Here is an 8,253-nt window from a genome sequence, read left to right on the forward strand (position 1 = left end):
TTTTTTTTTTTTAATTTGTGATCAACATCTACTTGGTGCACTCAATCGTTTTGAGCCTAATATATATATATATACATACAGTGCCTATAGAAAGTCTACACCCCCTTGAACTTTTTTCACATTTTGTTGTGTCAGTGCCTCAGAGTTTCATGCATTTAAATGAGGATTTTTTTTCCACTTATCTACACACCATACTCCACACTGTTAAGGGGAAAAAGGTTTTATTGAGAAAAAAAAATTATATATTAAAAATACAAAACTGAAAGATCATAATTGGATAAGTCTCCACCCCCCTGATTTAATACTTGGTGGAAGCACCTTTGGCAGCAATTACAGCTGTGAGTTGGGATAGGTCTCTACCAACTTTGCACACCTAGATTTGGCAATATTTGACCATTCTTCTTTACAAAACTGTTCAAGCTCTGTCAAGTTCCTTGGGGAGCATTGATGGACAGCAATCTTCAAGTCATGCCACAAATTTTCAGTTGGACTTAGGTCGGGGCTCTGACTGGGCCACTCAAGGACATTTACCTTTTTGTTCCTTAGCCACTCCAGTGTAGCTTTGGCTGTGTGCTTTGGGTCGTTGTCATGCTGAAAGGTGAACTTCCGTCCCAGTTTCAGCTTTCTTGCAGAGGGCAGCAGGTTTTCCTCAAGGACTTCTCTGTACTTTGCTCCATTCATTTTCCCTTCTATCCTGACAAGTGCCCCAGTCCCTGCCGATGAGATACATCCCCATAACATGATGCTGCCACCACCATGCTTCACAGTAGGGATGGTGTTCTTTGGGTGATGCGCTGTGTTGGGTTTGCGCCAAACATAACGCTTTGAATTTAGGCCAAAAATTTTAGTTTCGTTAGACCACAAAACTTTTTGCCACATGGCTACAGAATCTCCTGAGTGTTTTTTTGCATACTTCAAACGGGATTCAAGGTGGGCTTTCTTGAGTAATGGCTTCCTTCTTGCCACCCTACCATACAGGCCAGATTTGTGGAGTGCTTGGGATATTGTTGTCATATGCACACTTTGACCAGTCTTGGCCATAAAAGCCTGTAGCTCTTGCAAAGTTGCCATTGGCCTCTTGGTAGCCTCTCTGATCAGTCTCCTTGCTCGGTCATCCAGTTTGGAGGGACGGCCTGATCTAGGCAGGGTCTTGGTGGTGCCATACACCTTCCACTTCTTAATAATCATCTTGACCATGCTCCAAGGGTTATTCAAGGCCTTTGATATTTTTTTATACCCATCCCCTGATCTGTTTCTTTCAACAACTTTGTCCCGGAGTTCTTTTGAAAGTGCCTTGGTGCTCATGGTTGAGTCTTTGCTTTGAAATGCACTACCCAGCAGAGGGAACCTACAGGAACTGCTGAATTTATCCTGAAATCATGTGAATCACTACAATTTAACACAGGTGGAGGCCACTTAACTTGGTGTGTGATTTTGAAGGCGATTGGTTACACCTGAGCTAATTTAGGATTGCTATTACAAGGGGGGTGGACACTTATCCAACCAAACTATTTCAGTTTTTATTTTTAATTAATTTTCTACAAATTTCTAGAATATTTTTTTCACCTGGAAGTGGGGTAGGATGTGTAGATAAATGAAAAAAAAAAAAACTATTTAATGCATTTTAATTTCAGGCTATAAGGCAACAAAAGGTGAAAATTTTGAAAGGTGGTGTAGTTTTTCTACAGGCACTGTATACACATACATGCATATACACCACTCTGTATGTATAAGTTTCATACTGTCTGTATTCCCAAGCTGTATGGAAAACGGCTGTCATTCCATGCTACTCCACCTTTATTTATTCTGTTTTATTAGTTTAAGTAATGGCACAAAGGATTTTAAGATTTCTGACAGGAATTTTAAGATAAAAGCTGTCATTCTATACTCATAGGGTTTTAATAGTTTGTTTGTATTCCTGATATTTTATTTAATTGAAAAACGTATGTCATTACATTTTTTTTTGTTTATTAGTTCAAGTTTTAGTTATGCTTATGATTTCTGTTAGGGATCTTAAAGCTTTGTAATTTGTGAGAATTACGTGTTTTTGAGGGCCTACTGACTTCTATGCATTATGGAACTGGTAGGCTGTTAGTGCAAACATCACCTTTCCTAAATAGAGGATGCTCTCACGATTATTTTGATACCAATTTTGGTTGTAAATCTCCCTCCCGACCTGTGAGGGTGCTAAGCAGCGAAAGGGAAAGGCTTTGGACGGGCTGGCCTGACAGTTCTTTCCCTGAAGTCGGTCAGTCTGGAAGAAGGCGAGACTCTGTTGCAGGAACGTATTGACCCGGAAGGTAAACGACGTAGCAGCTGCAGACAGTAAAGACAGCTGTAATTGTTTACCAAGGGGTCATGCGTAATGGCATAAAGGGGCCAGAGAATCGTAAATCTTTTCCTTCGCTTGGTTTCAGAGCATACAGAACTGGAAGGACCGGGAGTGATTACCTTGTGAACTGCAAAAATAATTTGCGAGTGTTTTGTTTGTTTGTAGCACTGTTAGTAATTGTCTTTTGTTTGTAAATTCACTAGACGGCTAACACGTCTCCGGAGCTGTTGTCTTGGGCCAGCACTACCCTGAACAACAACACCACAGTCACTGTTTGTTTGTTATCACCCACCACAAGCACTACTGCACGCACCCAGACTGGTGATTATGTTAGTATTATTGTGGGGCGGATAACGTGTCATTGTTTATTTTGCAAATCATTATTATCATTTTCCTGCCGAGCTTTACACATTGGTGTGTATTGCCGGAGGATTATTGTTTGGTCGCCAGACCGGGATTTATAAAATAAAGACCCCTTTCCGAACCGGATTACAGTTTTCCTTTTGTGATTATTCCTGCACCGCATCACCTCTGCACCTGTTCTACTCAGCAGCCACTCTGCCACAATCCGATAGGTAGGTAGTTAGAAAGAAAAAAAATGTAACTAGTTTATGAATCAATAGAAGGAATGACCTACCCATGAATAATTTGGTGTTGTTTAACTTTAGACCTGGTGTATATACTGTATATGAACAAATGCTGTGAATTTTAAATATATATATATGTATATAAGTGACCTACATTTAAGTTGTATTATTATTATTATTATTATTATTATTATTATTATAATAAGGGAGTTAATTTCATCTGCACCTTCCATTAATTGTTTTGACCATTTCTTTATGCTGTGTTTCACATTTAAGTATAATCATTTGTGTATTTTCACATAATAAACAGTTGCACACCATCTATTTTCAGGATCCTGGACAGCAAGCTGCCTCTCAAGAACCTCAAGATGAATTGAATGAATTTGAACTTTCAGACACAAATATGTGAATATCTTATATAAAGTAAAAAATACAAATAAAAACTATAAATTACAAACTTGAGAATGGTAAAGAAATATGACACAAGGCTTAACACATGTTACTATTTTCATGTTTGTATAGTTTCTTATAATTAATTACTGTATAACATGTAAAGGGTTGATCAATATAAATTGAAATTGAACTGGATGTAAAACTAAAACTTCATTTATGTAATTATTTATTATTATACTTTTATGCTCTATATACAGTTGCGATCAAAAGTATTGGCACCCTCTCATTGGAAACAATGTTTTTCTTTGATTGATTTAGTTTAATATTGTGGCAATGTGCCCCACCCCTGTGTGCATTTGTGTGTTATATGTTGCGTGTGGTGTGTTAATGTTGGTGTATACACTGAGTTTACAAAACATTAGGAACACCTTCCTAATACTGAGATGCACCCCCTTTTGCCCTCAGAACATCCTCAATTCGTCGGGGCATGGACTCTACAAGGTGTGGAAAGCGTTCAACAGGGATGCTGGCCCATGTTGACTCCAATGCTTCCCACAGTTGTGTCAAGTTGGCTGGTAGTGGATCTCTACTCCGAATAGTTTGTTCCATCTCATCCCACAAATGCTCAGTTGGATTGAGGTCTGGTGACTGGGCAGGCCACTGCAGTAAGCTGAATTCACTGTCATGTTCGTGGAACCATTCCTGGACAATCCTAGCCTTGTGGCATGGGGCATTATCCTGCTGAAAAAATCCATTAGCAGATGGATACACTGCTGCCATGAAGGGATGCACCTGATTGGCAGTGATGTTCAGATATCCTGTGGCATTCAAACATTGCTCCACTTTTATCAAGCGGCCCAATGTGTGCCATGAAAACACACCCCACACCATCACACCACCACCACCAGCCTGCAATGTTGACACACGGAATGATGGATGCATGTACTCATGTGGTTTTTTCCATACCCTAGTCCTCCCATCAGCGTGAAACTGCAGGAACCGGGATTCATCAGACCAGGCAATGTTTTTCCAATCCTCCAGTGTCCAGTGTTTTTGTTCCTTAGCCCACTGCAACCGCAGTTTCTCTGTTAGGTCGTCGGCTGCCATACCCCATTCCTGTCAAGGTATGACGAGTTGTGCATTATTTTATGGGTCTTTCAGCACCAATGTTGTACTGGACTGTCAGTTAACTAACTGTAGCCCGTCTGTTGCTCTGCACAATTCGTGTCAGCCTCCTGTGGCCTCTTTCACCAATGAGCCGTTTTCGACCACTGGCCTGCCGTTGGCTGGATGTCCTTTGGGTGGTGGACCATCCTTGATACACACGGGAAACTGTTGAGCGTGAAAAACCCAGCAACGTTGCAGTTCTTGACACACTCAAACCGGTGTGCCTGGCACCTACTACCATACCCCGTTCAAAGGCACTTAAATCTTTTGTCTTGCCCATTTGCCCTCTGAATGTCACACATACAGTACACAATCCATGTCTCAATTGTGTCAAGGCTTAAAAATCCTTCTTTAACCTGTCTCCCCTTCATCTACACTGATTGAAGTGGATTTAACAAGTTACATCAATAAGGGATCATAGCTTTCACCTGGATTCACCTCGTCAGTCTATTTCATGGAAAGAGCAGGTGTTCCTAATGTTTTGTACACTCAGTGTAGATATTGCTGCACGGGATATAAATGGGTGTGTGTAGCACGAGTTATTTAAAATGTATAATTGTATTTCGGCACGGGTATTGCACTTCACGTGCATTTAAAGTACTTAATAATATGTGAGCACAGGGTTTCACAGATTAGTTCACGTGTTGGGATTCAAGTGAATAATTAATTGGTAATTGAATCCAAGCACAATTGTATATATAGATGCACGTCTCATTCACTCTGGGTTGTGTGTTTGTGAGTGGAGAGGAGAATAAAAAAGTAAGAAAATAAATAATTGCTACGAGTGCTGGAAGCACCAGCACCGTACTAGTTTAGTGTTCGTCCACTGTCTGTTTTGTTTGTCTATTTATTTTGGCCTAAAGTGCCATGTTCTGTTTTGTTCAATTGTTTTATTTTTGTTTGTTTAATAAACATACTTAGTGCAGCCATTGCGTCTCAGTTTCAACCAGAGTACTGCCTGTTTGTGTGATTCTTTCTGGCCTGACATCACCCCTACAGCTAGCCTGTCACATGTGGTGTCAGAACCAGGACAACAGCGCCTCCGAGACTCAGGCCAGAAAGAGTACTGCAGAAAATAAAAATATGGGAAAACACGGCAGGACAGCAACAGCAGGAATGGAGAGAGGTCCCGGAGCATCCACAGCCCAGGAGGGAGGAGACAGAGCCTTTCCCATCCTCTGAGGAGATGCTGGACTGGGTGTCGGACCCGGAGTGGAACGGCTAGGACCTCCCGAAGGTTGTTCACCTGCTGTGGGCCAGAGATGGGGAACACTGGGAACGCTGGGAACAACACTACTACCCAGTGCCCTTTGTGAACCCAGCAGGCATGGTAATCAACTACTTGGCTGCCGATATGGGACTGCCCCAGCAGGTTGCATTTCAAGTAGGAGGAGCCATGCCTACCTGCACCCTCACTGGGCTGAAGGGAGACTACTTGCAGCTCCCATCTCCACCAGCAGGGGAAGAATGCCTGCTGGTTTCGCCTCCAGAGCCAGAGGGAGAGGAGCCGTCTCCAGCGCCAGAGGGAGAGGAGCCATCACTGCCATCTCCAGCGCCAGAGGGAGAAGTCCCACCGTTGTCTCCAGAGCGAGAGGGTGAGCTGCACCAGTCCCCTGCAATTGAGGGAGACCCGAGCCAGTCCTCTGCAAGTGAGGGGGGCCGCACCAGTCCCCTGCAAGTGAGAGAGAGCCGCACCAGTCCCCTGCAAGTGAGGGAGAGCTGCGCCAGTCCCCTGCAACAGGGGGAGACTACACGCTGATCCTACCTCCGTCGCCAGGAGACTACACGCTGCTGCCACCTTTGTCGCCAGGAGACTACATGCTGCTCCCACCTCCACTGCTTCCACCGCCAGGAGCAGAGCAGCAGGAGCTGTCTCCTCTGCCTCCGCCACCTCCACCAGCAGAGGGTGAATACCTGCTGGTTCTGCCTCCACCACCGTGGGAGGACGGCTTGCTGCTCCCACCTCCACCACCAGAGGAGCTGGAGCTACCTCCACCACCCAAGGGAGAGGAGCTACAGCTGAGTTTACCACCGCCCGGGGATGCCTTCACGTCACCGCCCGGGGATGCCTGCCTCGCACCGCCCAAGGATGCCTGTTCGCCATCGCCTGGGGTTGCCTGTTGCTCCGCTTCGCTTGGGATTGCTGCCAGCTCCGCATCGCCTGGGGTCGCTGCCAGCCCTGCATGGCAGCAGGAAGTACTGTGGCCGGAACCCCACCAAGGGGAGCTGCCGGCCACGAAGAAGGGGGGGGGGGGTGTCCAGAGACCACCAACCCCAGCAGCAGTTTCGCACCCGGAGATCATGGGGGAGGTCGGGAGACCTGCTCCCACTGCAGCACTTTTGCTGCAGGAAGTACTGTGGCAGTGTCCCCGACCAGGGATTGAACCCACGACCCTCTGATCAAGAGTCCAGAGCCCTAACCACTACTCCACACTGCTGCCCTATGTATGTATAATTGTATTTTGGCACGTGCATTTAAAGTACTTAATAATATGTGAGGGGTTTCACAGATTAGTTCATGTGTTGGGATTCAAGTGAATAATTAATTGGTAATTGAATCCCAGCACAATTGTATATATAGATGCACATCTCATTCACTCTGGGTTGTGTGTTCGTGAGTGGAGAACGGGTGAGAGAGAAGGAGAATAAAAAAAACTAAGAAAATAAATAATTGCTACGAGTGCTGGAAGCACCAGCGTCGTACTAGTTTAGTGTTCGTCCACTGTCTGTTTTGTTCGTCTACTTATTTTGGCCCAAAGTGCCGTGTTCTGTTTTGTTCAATTGTTTTCTTTTTGTTTGTTTAATAAACGTACTGCGCGCAGCCATTGCATCTCAGTTTCAACCAGAGTACTGCCTGCTTGTGTGATTTTTTTCTGGCCTGACGTCACCCCTACAGCTAGCCTGTCACAAATATATATTGAGTATTAAACTAAACTTATTTAGCAAAGCTATGTTTTTGAAGTTTCTTGAACACTCATTCACACTAGCAAGTACTGTAAAGACTGCAGGTAAATTGTTTGAGTTAAGACAGGTGCTGCCAATACAGACCGTTTTAGTGCACAGATGCTGCCTTTTAAATACCTGTCCAATTTAGGTTCAAGCAATCTTCAAAATTGATCCGACATTTCTTAAAGCTGTATCCTCTATTTACATTTACTGTGCTCATGTAATTTCCTTTTAAACCAACTATTCAATTAAGTGAGAAGTATTGCCTCTACATCAATCATCCAATGTTTTTTTTAATAGAACCACTATTTTAGGATGTTCAAAAGCAATATATCTCACAATATCCCCACAGGGTTGTAGAAATGTTGTATTAACGTTGGATTACAATGTTGTTACAACGTTGCAATATTGCCACAACGAAACTACAATATTGAGGCAACGTTGCAACAACGTAGTTTTGATAGCTGGGTATATCGTGAAAGATTTAATTTGTTTCCACGGTCTGATTGCCGTTTTTTAGCGACCCAGACACAGAAATTGAAGGTTTAAGCACTTTCGTGCCATTTTAATTATTTACAGGAAAAAAAAAAAAAAAAAAAACCTAACTACAGGGAGTTCTAACTACACTTTTTCTCTCCCATTTCTCACTACATCGGACGGCTAAGCCTTTTTCTGATCACAAAAGACTTTTTACACGTTATTGCACACACAATGGGTCAATTGAAACGTACATTAAGAGTAAGTCCGTACCAAGCAACTAACTTCACAACAGCTAGTACGGTACTTTCTTGTGGATCATCTCCAATTACAACGAACAAACGAGTTGGA

The sequence above is a fragment of the Acipenser ruthenus genome, chromosome 6 (genome assembly GCF_902713425.1).
Source record: "Acipenser ruthenus chromosome 6, fAciRut3.2 maternal haplotype, whole genome shotgun sequence".
Lineage (NCBI taxonomy): Eukaryota > Metazoa > Chordata > Actinopteri > Acipenseriformes > Acipenseridae > Acipenser > Acipenser ruthenus.